The sequence below is a fragment of the Chinchilla lanigera genome, unplaced genomic scaffold (genome assembly GCF_000276665.1).
Source record: "Chinchilla lanigera isolate Chin_1 unplaced genomic scaffold, ChiLan1.0 scaffold00037, whole genome shotgun sequence".
NCBI lineage: Eukaryota > Metazoa > Chordata > Mammalia > Rodentia > Chinchillidae > Chinchilla > Chinchilla lanigera.
In genome coordinates, this window is record NW_004955438.1 from 14,054,070 (window position 1) to 14,068,512 (window position 14,443).

Genomic DNA, 14,443 nt, shown 5'->3' on the forward strand with positions numbered 1-14,443 from the left:
TTCAAAATCCACTGACCTTTTCTTTATCCCCTTTTCTGATGTGTCTTATATTTATCATCTGTCTCACCTTATCAGCCATCTGCATGTTTATACCTGCTGTCTCACAATGGTCAGCCTAGTGGGGGGAAATGCATTATTTAACTTTTAGTAACTTTATTCTGATCTTCTTTAAGCTTCCTGCTGTGGTGGTACACACTTGTAATTCCCACACTCTGGAGGCTGAGGCAGGAGGATCACCACAAGTTCAAGGCCAGTCTGGGCTACATAGTGAGTTCAAGGTCAGTGTAAATGACATAGTGAAACCCTGTCTCAAACAAACAAACAAAAACAAACAAACCCCCCCAAAACCAAAAACACAACTTCCTGACATACAAAGGTTGGTGTCATTATTTTTGTCACTTTTGCCAAAGAAAAAGCTAAGGCTTCACGATACTGTCAGGAAGATTATTCCTCTCTGGATCTGTCCACTCATGAAAAATGAAAGGAGTAGAGAGAGAGGGAAGGGAAGAGGGATGACTACAAGAAATTATGAGATATTATGTACATGTACCAATCCCCACAAGGAATGTAAACATTGTGTACTACAAACGTGTAGAAATGAAATGAAATGAAATGAAATGAAATGAAATAAGAAAAATGAAAGGAGTAGAGCAGATTAGTAACTTTCCTGCTCCAGGACTTTCTGTACTCTTCCTTTGAGTGTCTCCAAGGTGCCTACAGCCAACACTGAAAATATGTGCAGTTTTGTTGCAGTCACATTGTGTGCTTAGCTCTTCTACATAATCACCATATCTGTACCCTTCACCAGTTTGCCAGCCATGTTCAAATTCTGCCTTCCTCTCACTTCCTGGGCTGGTGACTACAAAAGTAATGAGTATCCTTTAACTCTTCTACATGGCTCCTTCCTGTTTATCCCTTTTGGAGTTGGGTTGTTTCTTTTAAACATGGATAACACTGTAATGGGATTCAGCAAATATTTCATTTCCAAAAGGTGAATTCATTTGGAAAAAGATATTTTCTTGGAAAATAATTTTGTTGGGATAAAATAATTTCATGAATTAAGTTTAAGGTGCTCAGAGTAGACATGTAGTTTCAGTCTGATTCTGAGAACTACGCTTCCTCTGCACCAAATATATGTGACTACTGTATTTTCCCATTGTTCACTCACCTAGTCTAGTTGATTAGCTCATGCGAAGTCATCTGGCCCAAGATGGGTCAATCAGAATCTTTCCCTAGAATTTTTTTCAACTGTAACTAGGACCTATCATCCAGTGATAGAAGATATTTTGGTGGTCATATCTTCTAGGTAGAAGTAAATCCACAACAAATGAGAAGGAAGTTGTTGTGCTGAGGGAAAAAAGTTAAGAACTAGTTCAAGAAGCTAGAGGTGTAGTTCAGTGGTAGAGTCCTTGCCTGGAACACACACATTAGGCCTGGGGTTTGCTTCCACAGCACAGCAAAATAAAATAAAATAAGATAAAATAGATTTCAAAGCAATTAAATTTCTTGGTTGCATTCAGTCTTGAGATAACCTGCACCCCTATGTTTTCCACAGTACTAATACATAAACCATGCTAGTTATGTCCATAAATGACATATTTTGCTCAAGTTAATCCATACTTAGTTTTTTATGTTTAGCCACAAGAGTCCCAGCATGAGTACTGAAAGTATTGTGTCCCTATAAGATAATTTTGTGTCGCTGTTGTTTTGTCAATCTTTATTTTAAAAAAAATTTTAATTAGTACGTTTATAGTAAATGATTATATTAAATATAGTAATGATTATATTTATAGTAATGATTATTTATACTTATGATTATAGTTATAGTAATGATTATTATTATAGTAAATGATTATATTCCTTGTTAATGCTGTTTTCATCACTTTCCAATACCCTCCCACCTACTTCCCTCAATTTCTTATGCCTTGTCCACTTGCAAAAGAGCTATTTTCTTATTATCTATCTTTTATTTTGTCCTTTATTTATATTTTGAATTTCTCATATAAGAGAAACTGTGTGATATTTAACCTTGTGTGTCTGATTTATTTTACTTAACATTGTAGTCTCAAGGTTTACCTGTCTCCCTACAGGTGACTCAAATTTATTCTTATTTATAACAGAGTAGTATGCCATTGTGTATAAATACCACATTTTCTTTATCCATTCATCTGTTCACAGACATATAGGCTACTTCCAAAGTTTATCTATTATGAATTGTGCTGTTATAATCATGGGTATACATGTATCACTGTAATAGGAGGTCTTTAACTCTTTTGGAAAGAGATCTAGAAAGGGAATAGCTGGGTCAAGTGGAACTCTAATTTTAGTTTTTTTAGGAATGTCAAAAAATACTGATTTCCTTAATGGTTGTACTAGTTTACAATGTAGAAGTGTTCCTTTTCTCCCACATCCTTGTTAGCATTTGTCATTATTTGATTTATTAATGATAGCCATTCTTTCTGGAGTAAGATGGAATTTCAGGGTTGTTTTAATTTGCATTTCTCTAATGGCCAGAGATGTTTAACATTTTTTTCATGCATTTATTGGCCATTTGTGCTTCTTCTTCTGAGAAGTGTTTACTCATTTCAGTTGCCTGTATTTTGATTGGGTCTTTTATTTTAGGAGGTCTAATTTTTTTGAGTTCTTTATATATTCTAGATATTAGTTGGATCTGAGGAATAGTTGTCAAATTTTTTTTCTTATTTTGTAGGTTATCTGTTCACTTGGCTGGCTGTTTCCTCTGCTTTGCAAAACCCTTTTAATTTAATATGATCCCATTTGTTGATTCTCCATGTTATTTCTTGTGTAACTGGGGCTCTGTTCAGAAGGTCCTATGCCTATGTCTTCAATAGTTTTATGTATTTTATCTTCCAACAGATTGTTTCTGCTTTAACATTTAGATCTTTAATTTTTTTATTTTTTAGTTTAGTACATGGTAAGAGATAAGAGCCTGGATTCAATCTTCTGCATATTGTTAGCCAGTTTTCCTGGTATCATTTGTTAAAGAAGATATCTTTCTTCCAGTGTGTGCTTTTGGTCACTTTGTCAAAGATGAGGTAGCTAAACGTGCCTGGGTTGTTTCTGTATCCTCTGTTTTATTCTGTTCATCTACTTGTGTAGTTTATATGATTCTCTGGATTGGAGATTTTGATATTTTCATTTGATTATGATTTCTATACTTTTTAATTTGCTTTAAATTCTTGCCTCTTGTATTTTTTTTATGGCATGGAACTCTGAGGAATGAGAAAATGTGATTTAGCAGCAGAGAAACTGAGGTAACTTCTGTCTTTAATTTTTTTTTGTGTTAAGAGTTTTCCAAACTTTAATGTCTTTTCTCTAAAACTGAGGAAATAATCTTTGCTTTAGCAACTGCTTAGGGGCATTTTGAATCAAGAAAATGGGGGGCATATTCATCTTTGCATTCCTAATGTCTATCATAAGGCCTGAGCTAAGTGTGTAGATACTGAACAAATATATGATGAATGTAAGAAAAGAAAACACAGAGAAACATTTTGTACACTTTAAATCACCATCCAAATGTGAATAGTATGATGAAATCCACTTTATACTGGTAGAAAGATTTACATTGGCAAGTCAAGTTTGTCTTGGTCTGGATGGCAATTTCAGTGTGATGAGCAGAACTTCTTATAAACAAGCTATAAAATAAATAGAATTTTCCCCTCCAGTATCTTTCCACTTTCTCTTTGGTTGTTCTTTCCCTGTTTGGTCAAAACAATGTGTCAAATCTTCTCTGGTTCCAAGTACTCTAAGTGATCAACACTCCAGAGTTGGTGGATGCTGTTGTAGCAGCATCAGAATGGAGGAGGTTTTAAAAACAACTCACTTGTAATTAGCACATAATCTTACCTTTCCCTTTGTAGTATCACCATACTAAGTCTTCTATAAAACTCTAAGAATGCAAATTGCCCATTTTTGGTTCCTCTTTCCCTTTCCAAATGAATATGTAAAAATTATACAAAAGAGACAAGAGACCTTGAGAGGCACAGTAGCCATTCAGTGTAGGGGCGAACAGTCCTACACAGGTATTATAACATGGTAGAGTGTGTACCTACTGACATTCATGATGATAATCCTGAATCATCATCAAGTAAAATTTTATGCATGGTAGAGTCTAGTTAAGACAAAATGTTGTCAATGCTTTTTGTTTTTAATGTCCATCAGAATGGTTGAAGTTATTTTAAAAGTTTGGTGCTTCAAAAAGTATGTTTTGAATTATCTGAAACATGTTTTTCTGATTATTCAAGATAGCCTAGTTTTCAGATATCATTGCTCATGTCAATTATAGGCATTATGCCCATGATGTAAAGACCATAACAGTAGGTGAAAATGAACAATCTACTAACAATAGGTGTATTCTACTGGGATAAAAACATTTTGCTTCACTATAACCTAACCTTTTTAGCTTACAAGGGAAATTTGTCTTTGGCTGAATTTCCTACAGCAAAGATTGTTGGGAGAAAAATGGCTTTTATTGACTTTGGCTTCTCCCTTTTCCACCAAAAGATCACTAACTTGTTAATCATGTAAAATAAATTCTCTCTTACTTTCCCACCTTCATAGACATAATATGTATGCTTCAACTTTTGCTCGACCAGTGAACCATAGAAAAGTAACTGGCTAGGCATGTTTGAGGAAGAGTGAGAGAGTGGGCCAGAGTAACAGAAGCAGGAGAAGAGAGAAAAGGATAGAAACGGAGGGCAGAGGATCATGGGATAGAGTTTGAGGTATAGGAGATAGCCTGGGCCATTGCAAAAACAGTTTCAGGCTGGAAGAATAGTTCAGTGGTAGTGCCCTTGCCTAACATATGTGAGCCCCTCAGTTCTGGCACTGTCAACAAAACTAAAGTAAAAACTCTGAATAGGCTGAGAAGCCATTGCAAAATTGAAGTGGAAGAATGACATAAACAGATATGACCTTTGTGTAGATCACTGTAGTTTTTGGGCTAAGACTAGACTGCAAGGGGCAGAGGGTAAGGTGGAAGCAGAGGGCGACATCAGCTGGTTAGATTAGAATCAAGATGAGAGAGGAAGTGGCCTGAGATGAAGGTGGTAGTAATCAAATATAAGGATTAAATGATAAAATGTATACAAGGAGATCAGCATATGATTAGCACCATCAGCCCCTGTAGATGGTTACTATTATTATGGCATTCTGAGTCAGAAGACTCATTAGTACATAGCTGGCTCATTGAATGGTAGACCCAAGTGAATGATTACAAACTAGAGAGATAATGGTCAGGATTAGAAAATGAAATTTTTTATCTTTCTGTGGAGATAAACTGAATTGAAATGGAGAGTTCATGTTGAACTCTCAGACTGAATTGTTTAAAAATATTACACACACACATGCACACACACAATCTGTTATCAAAAAGGTTATTGAAGTACTGTAGTTGCCCAGAATTCAGCTTGACCTTGCGGCACTCCTACTTATTAAAAATCATTTCTATGGGCTTATATTTTTTGGTTTAATAAGCACAAGAGGCCATGAACTCTAATATCTCAAGCAAACGTGTTAAACATCTGGGATCTGGCATAAGTTTCTCCTGTGGGATGCATTGTTTGTGCAAACTTTTATTGAATTAAAAAAAAATAAGGACTGAGTTTCAAAATATTCGTGTAACCTAGTAAGACTATTTCTCTGAAGCCAGAGTCAAAATACAGAGTTCTTCAAACTGACGAATAACCTTAATTAAAAGAAGGCTAGAAATCTATTCTTAAAGCACAGCATGGTTTCGGACTGGAGTCAAACTTACGTATCCAGAGCCCTTCCTCAAACAAAGAGATGGCCAGCTTACATTAAATGGATTTTCCAGGCTACAGGCTACAGTTTCACTTTAAGAAAGCCATGGAGCCTGCAGGAAGGGAACTGTTCTGGGGTTTATTTATCTCTAGGTTTGATTTTTTTTATTTCTTTCAAAAATTAGAGAGAAAAATACTGTCCCACCAGTCTGAGAAACATATATGCATTAGAAAGGGGACGAATAAATATGATAGAACTTTGAAAGTTCTAAGTGTATAGACACAGAGGAGTGGGGGGAAACATTGTTATTCAAAGATGGAAAAGACCAAACCAACTCAACACAGCTTTTAAAGGAGAAAAGCTAAGAGTGGTCTTCTAGAGTGGTCCCCAAAGGACAACCCTTTGCATGCCTTTGGTATTTCCCCTCTGTGCCCAAGGCAGCATCCAGACACAAGAAACAGTCCAATCATTCTAGACCGATGGACAGACAGACAAGTTCCCCTCAACTTCTATCATCCAGAAGGAGAGGATCCTAAGGGGAGGGCACAACTACCTCATTGTCTCTAGAAGGACAGGAAGTAGAGAAGGAATTTGTCCTCCCCAAAGGGAGACAGGGACAGATTTGTAAGTCCTCATCTCCCTTCCAAGAAGGGGTTGCTCCTCCTTGCAAAGGACCTCTGAGCTTCTGGAGGAGGTCTCGCATCAATGTGGGTTGGGAGCTGAGTTTGGGAGGAGTAATTGTATATAGTGGAGTCAGATGCACTTGGACTTTGGGAAGTTAAAGGAAGAAGGAAGGAAGAGAAGGTAAACAGAGAATAGTAATGGTAAGTGGTGAAAGAGGCAGCCAGTAGAACTATGGAATGAAGAACTGAAATGTAGATTTCTCTCTATCCCACCCCCTACTCTCAAATTCTCAGTAATTTTGATAATATACCCAGAGGAGAATGCTGTGTGTTCATCCCCTAGGGCTGTCAGAATAATACACCACACACTGGGTAGCCTAAGACGAGAGAAATTCATTCTCTCATAATTCAGGAGACTGAAAGTCCAAAATTAGGATGTTACTAGGGCCATGCCACTCTCTCCAAAAGGTCCAGGCAAGCATCCTTCCTTGTTTCTTCCTAGAGATCCTGAGTGTTCCTTAATTTGTAGCTACATCACTCTAACTCTTCCTCCATCTTCACAAGGGTTTCTTCTCTGTGCATCTCTGTGTGTCCTTGCCTCTGCGGTGGATTGACAACTGGTGGTCAACTTGTAACACCCAGCTGAACTGAACAAGCATGGTGCTGGGTGTGGGAGGCCCACCTGGGGATTGTTGCTGGCAGCATAAGAGGCAGAACTGAAGAGAAAGTAGTTAGAAGCTGTTAAGGAAGCCGTTGGGAAGCTATAGTGAGTTATTGGTTTTCCTGGAGGAGCTTTTTATGCCGGCTCTCCTGATGAACTTGGCTATTCTCTTCGTTAAAGGAGCTCAGGATCTTACGGTCACTGAGAATGGCTTTGGGTCACTTTGGAGGAGCTCTGGTCACTTTGAGCATCGCCTCCTATGGTACATTGCTCAGTCTCCAGCAGAAGCTTGTTGCCATGGCTTTCCTGATGGGACCTTGGCTGTTCTCATCATCAGAGGAGCTTGGGACATCATGTTGCTGAGGATGGCTGTGGTACTTTTCAGGGGAGGTCTGGTTCTTACTTTGAACATTGCTTCCTGGCTCCAGTGAAGATCCCTCAGCCTGCTAGCACAGATTCTTCATTCTGCTGGCACAGACTTTCTAGCTTCCACCACTAACCTTTGGGCCTTCAATGCAGATCTGTGAAATAGGCCTGCACGAGACATTGTCATTGGCATGGGTCTCCAGCTGGACTTGTGGGAGGCATTGTTATAGGCTCTAGGTCTTCAGCTGGATTCTTTGGTCTTTAGTGTGTGGACAGATCTTTTTTTTTTTTTTTTTTTTTTTTTTTTTTTTTTTTTTTTGTTTTTTCTCCAGTACCAGGAACCGAACTCACGACCTTGCGCTTGCCAGGCAGGCGCTTTGCCCCTGAGCTAAATCCCCGGCCCCTGGACAGATCTTTGTATATGATTCCTTGGGTAACTTATAAAATAATCTTATAAAATATGTGTCCTTTATTGTATTGTTCCCCTTGAAAAACCCCAAACTACAACAGCTTCTTCCTGTAAAGACATCAGCCAGTGGATTTAGGGCTCATCATACTCCAGTATAACTTACCTCATCTTAACTTGACTAGTCACATGTGCAAGGACTCTATTTCCAAATCATATCATATTCTAGTGGTCAAGGTAGACATGAATTTTGGAAGGATACCATTCAAACCACTAAATATTCTTTCATTTTTGTGAGTTTTTGTGGAAATCAAACAAGAGGCAAAGTTTCGTGTCAGTGTCTGCAGGTAAAGGGCTTTGGTGGGTGGGGATTTGGACAGGTGGAATGACCTGTGAACCAAACAAATTTAAGGGATGTTCAGAATCTGGAGTCACAGGAAATAAAAGGCTCCAGTGAAGGTTTTCAGAAACATGGAAAATCTTTGGAATTCCACCAGGCATGAGACCAGAAGTTCAAGACACCGTTATTTTCATCTCACAGACCAGAGGACCACAGATGACTGGGTATAAGTAAAAAACACATCAGAGAGAAAAACAGAGTGGCGATAGAGAGGAGAGGACAAAAGGACATTCAAGAAATGCAAATTAAAACACTGAGATTCCACCTTACCCCAGTAAGAATGGCTAGGATTAAGAAATCAACCAATAACAAATGCTGGTGAGGCTGTGGAGAAATAGGAACCCTTCTCCTACTGCTGGTGGGAATGCAGACTGGTGAAACCACTGTGGAAATCAGTTTGGAGATTCCTCAGCAAACTAGGTCTAGAGGTCCCATTCAACCCAGCTATTCCCCTTCTGAGAATTTTCCAGAAGATCTGAAAACATCATATCACAGTGATATATGTGCACCTATGTTCATAGCAGCACAATTTGTAATTGCTAAATTGTGGAAGCAACCCAAATGTCCATCTACTGAGGATTGGATAAAAAAATTGTGGTACTTTTATATAATGGAGTACTACTCAGCTATAAAGAAAGATAAACTCAAGGCTTTTATAGGTAAATGGTCACAACTAGAGACCATACTCATAAGTGAAATAAATCAGACCTGCATGTGTAAGCATCATATTGTCTCCCTAGTGTAAGACCTGAAAGAGTGAATAAAAACTAAGAGGTATGATAGACACTGTGAAACAAAAGGAAAATGCTCAAAAGTAAAGAGCAACTGGGGTGTGGGAAAAGAGAAGGGAAAGAAGGGGAAATTATGTAAGTATGTATATACAGGAGAGCTAACATAGTTGTACTACTGTCCTCTATTGCTCTACAGAAAGGAACAGTTAATGATTACCTGTTTGATCAATCTTGTATATCTCTATTTGTTTTCCTGAGAAACTACTTTGAAGATATCAATAAGCAATACAACAACCATGGTTAATTTCCTGCAAATTTGTAACTCTGTTTTGTTTGTACTGTTCTTGTGCTATTTTGTAAATGGATGTCTGCCTGTTAATATATTTTCCTTCTTTTATTTAAAAAAACAAAAAAAAACAAAACAAAACAAAAAAGATGAGGAGGTAAGTAAGAAGAAGAGATGAGATTTGAAGGGAGACTAAAGAGGGCAAACAAAACCCAAATCGCTGGGGGTCAGGGTTAAGGATCTACAGAGCACAGCATATGAAAAATGTTCAAGATAAGTTTGGGAAAAAAGAAAAGAAAGGAGGAGGGGAAAGGAAAAGATGTGCATGTGGTGTCACCAACAACTGCCTCCACTGCTCCCAGAGCTGTTCATGTCACAGATGCTAGCTCATGATCCTAATTAACTTCAAAGCCCAGAGTGCCGCATGGGATCCTCGCGGCATCACAGTTCTTTAGACTGCAGTGGCAGCAGTCCATTTTCAATCCAAGACTCCTGAAGTCTTTTCATCCTTTGCCAATCTTGCATGTTCTCTCTAAGCTTTAATTTGAGTTGCTACATACTTCTGGCCTCTTTGTGGTTTCTGTTATGCCTCATGCTGCCAGAGTTTACCTCACTGAATCTCATGAAAAGTCACTGAAGAGGTCTAAATTAGTGAATGTCTTTCAACACTGAGAAGCAAGGAGAACCATATGCATTAAACAAATTGTTTTCAGATCCTTTGAGATACACGTAGTTAAAATGGCTTCAGATTAGAAAGATTCTGTGGTGTATGGGGAAGAAAGCTAGACTATGAGTGTGATCAGAGACCTATCTATCAATCTGCCACTAACTCACCACGTCTCTTGTGGGTGGTCAATCGCCAACCCATCTTCAGAGTTTTAATTGTACACAGGCAGAATTTCTAGATCCTATCAGCTGGCATGGTCTATAAGGCTATACTCTTTTGGAGGCATTATCAATAGAATTTAATGAAAACTTCCTTCCTGGTACATTCATAGTGTGCTGCAAGAGCTAGAATTTTCTTAGAAACCACATTCCCAGTTTTTAGAGTGTAGAGATAAAATGGACTTAATGTCGAGTAGAGATGAAATGAAATAATGAATTAAAATAAAATGAGGGAAATGCTGACTATATACCAAGGTAAGTGGGGCACTTTGTTCCTCTAAGTTCCAGGAATTATTTGTAAACTGACTTGTGGGTAGGGGAGTGGCTTAGATATTTGAAATGTCCAAGGTGAAGGAAGGTGCAGGGCAACTCAGGTTTGCTCGTGCAAGAGGGAAAAAAGAACCAAACACTTCCACTCACATCATCTCACTTTTCAAAACAAGGAGGTATCATTCTTCCCACCTAACAGATGAGAAGAGTGAGGCTCAGAGAACCTAAATTACCATTCCAGGCCACAAACTACAAACTCAGGCAGAGCTGGGACCCAAATCTAGGTTTATTCAACTCCAATGGTAGCATCCCATCCCCCTCACCACTGTGGCATGGAAATACCCAGTCATCACAGCAAGGACACAACCCCTATAAAGCACCTGAGTGGTGCTCACTTTTCCACCCTGTGACAGAAAAAAATGCCAGTGTGCTTTGGAATTGAGCAATGACTGTCTGGCCAAGGACAAAAGCAAAAAAAAAAAAAAAAAAAAAAGAAATCCTAAACAGGGATTCTTAACCAGGTAGGTACCAGGAATAGTGTAGAAACTTGGAAAGTATTTGCTGAGTATAGGATTCAGAGTTAACATTTTCTGCAATGATGAATCTGAGGCTCAGAACAGCTAAGTGACTTGCCCTTGATCACAGCGCAGACAGAAATAGAAAAAGAACCAAAGATCTCTAGACTTTCAAACTAGGGAATCTTCCTTCCCAGCACATCACCACAATCCCTCTGGCCGAGAGAATTTTTCAATACATTTAATTAAATGAAGTTTGCTGTGTAGAGAAATGAATGCTAACCTGTAAGAGGGAGATTTTATTTGCTTAATAGGCAAGTTAGTAAGTAACTGCTGCTTCAGGGAGCTAAGCAAGAGTGTGTTTAAATGAATTTTCAGTTTTCACATTAAGTTATGAATTGTTTTTGTTTATTTCAGAATTCTTTCCTCAGGTGGGACTTGGTGGCACACACTGGTAGTCCCAGCACTTGGGAAGAGGAGGCAGGAGGACCACCATGAGTTTGAGGCCAGCTTGAGCTACATAATGAGACCCTGTCTCAAAAACCCAGAATTCTTTCCTCATGTGTGGCACGTGGCAACCACAGTTACAGGGGATAAGAACCCCGCTGCTCACTCAGGAAGTGACTGACTGACTCGTTATACGTGAATGAAGAAACCCTGCTTTCCTGAGTGTATTTGCTCAAGTAGATTGAAAAACATGTTCCAAACGGTGGTGACCCCTCTCATTCTGTGTCCCTCCCACTCTCCTGTACACTTTCCAGCTCTTTTACAATCTAAACAAACAACAAAATGGAAGCCCACCCCCAAAACAATCTAGCCAAAGTTGGAAGACATTAAGCGATCAGTGAGAGGGCTCCAGAGGCCAGACGTGGGACCAGCTCTGAGTCGCTTCTCCTGCGCACTGGCCTCTACATCTGCACTGGCCCCATTCTCCAAGGATTCCCCAAGTAGAATCTCCTGCAGCGAACTCTCTCCTTCCGTACATATGGCAACCACCTTCACAACCTCTTCAGCTAGAGGTCTTACAGTCATCACAAATTCAGCATGTTTGTTTTACTCATCCAGCTGTGTAATTAAGATCTATTCATTTCAATAAAAATTTTAAAAAGAAGAAAGTTTAAAACAAAATTAATCTTCCTGCCTCTACCAAAACTCCTGCTCCTGAGGGCTTCAGCTTGTGTGGGGGTGTCTTGTAGCTCCCCAGGCCTCCAGGCCCAATAAATCACTGAAACCTATTTATTCTACCTACTGCCTTTCTCTTGAGTCTTTCCTTTCTCTCTGTTGTTATTCCCATCTCACAATATTCACTCAAATGATATCAGCCACCTACCACAGGGGCTCTGTTAGCTGGTAAGCCTTTAGTGACAAAGACCGTAGGTATAGCTTCCGGAAGAAATTTGCATTTTATAGCCCTAGATACTAAGTACCCCACAGAAACATTGGTGTTATAGACAGTGGTTGCTCTGCGCAGCGGTGGGGACAGGGCATACCACACAACCCTGGGTGGGTCTGGAAAGTGCTAAAGGAGCTGACCTCTGAGAGGACTGTTGAAAACTGGACAGGATCTCTGGAGAAGAACTGTACTCCAGCCAATGAGAAGAGCTCAATCAAGAACAGCTCAAGGGAGTGTATAAACCTGCTGGTTTAGAGGATTTTATTTGTTTGTTTGGGACTTTTTATAGAGGAGCTGGAGCTGGAGATTAGGGGAGGGGCCAGGACAGGAGGAAAGCTTTGTCAATAGCTTTCAGAAGTCTGAAACCTAACCTATGGGCAGAGGGAATGTCAGTAAAGAGTGTTAAGCATGGAGCTTGTCAACTTTACTCTTTAAAAAGATTAAGTTATAGATAAAGATCTCATATGTGAACAGCTACACTATTTTTCTGAACACTCATATCCCTTACCTCCATATACCATTTCCAAAATGATCTTTTTTAAAAACAAGATCCTGTCCCTTTGCTAATCAAAAGCAAGGCAAAACAAAGTAAAAGCCCCACTATTGCTTTTATAGCAGAGAGTAGCAAGTCCCAAACTCCAAGGAAAATTGTTCCTGTAAATGTTAATATGTATTGAAGGATCAGGATAGTAGGGACAGTTTTCTTGCAAAAAAACCAATCTTAACTTTTTGATTAACCTTCATATAGAATTAAACAGATTTCTTTTTCATTGCACGGCTTCTTTGAGCTTTTAATTTTCTAAAATCAATCATCTGTTTAAAAAGGGAATGCTGTCTTAAAATCCCTCAACTTATTAAACACTTCAATCTTGGAGCACTGATTGTCATCTTCAAAAATTAAATCTTCTGTGCACTGTTGGCCTCCATAGTAAACTCCAAGTTCAGTTAGCAAGTAGGGCTGTATGTAATCTGGCTTTACTTCCATTACTTCCAGCCTCACATGCATCCCTGTGTCCTTTATTTAATCACATTCATCTTCTCCATGCCTTTCCCTCCTTCTCTACTTGAAGAATTCTTGGTCATCTTTTGAGTCATAACCAAATACAAACCCCACTATGAAAACGTGCAGCATGGATGAAGGTTGTTGCTCTAGTTTGAATGTAATTTGTCTCCTTCAAAAGTCATGCTGGAATTTGGTTCCTCCTGTAATAGTGCTGAGAGGTGGTGAGGACCTTTAAAAGGTATTTGGGTCATGGGGACTTTGCTGTCATGAAGGGATTAATGTCTTTCTTGCAGGGATGCCTTTCTTGTAAGAATAGGTTAATCATTCCTAGAGTGCTTGTTATAGAGCTGCCCCTTGTGTTTTGTGTCTTCTGCATATACCTTCTTCCCCTTCAGCTTTTCTGCCATGTTATAACACAACATAAAATCCATGGTGGGTTAACTAATGATCAACTTGGAACATCCAAGTGAACAGAGTCAACATGGTTATGGGCATGGAAAACCCACCTGAGGATTGTTGCCAAAATGGCATAAAAAGAGAATGGGAGGGGAAGATCGCATACTGTTGATTTTCCTGGAGAAGCTTGCCAGAGCTAGTTTCCCTGATGTGAACTTGGCTGTTCTCATTGCTGGAGTCACCCAGGATGGTGGCTGTTCTCTTTCAGGAAGCTCTGGTCTTTACTTTGAATATTCATTCCCATTCCAATGCAGATCCCTCAGCTTTGTGGCACAGATCCTTTACACACACATGCATGCACATGCATATACACACGCACACACACGTACAGACTTCTAGCTTCTATCACTGGCCTTCCTGGTGCGGATCCTTGATATGGACTTGCATGAGACATTGTAGTGGGCTCTGGGCCTCTGGCTGGCCTCATGCAGGACATTGTCATGGGCTCTAGGTCTTCAGATGGATTCATAGAAGACAATGCCATGGAATCTAAGCCTTTGTACTCCTCTACATCTGACTCTAGCAAGTATCTACTAATACAAGGCCCCTACCAGATGACCGTGCCATGCCCTTGGAGTTCTCAGTCTCCAGAACCATGAACCAAAATCAACTTCTTTGTTTATAAATTACCAGGCTTCAGTTTTGTGTTATAGCAGCAGAGAATGGACTCACACTTGCAGAAGTA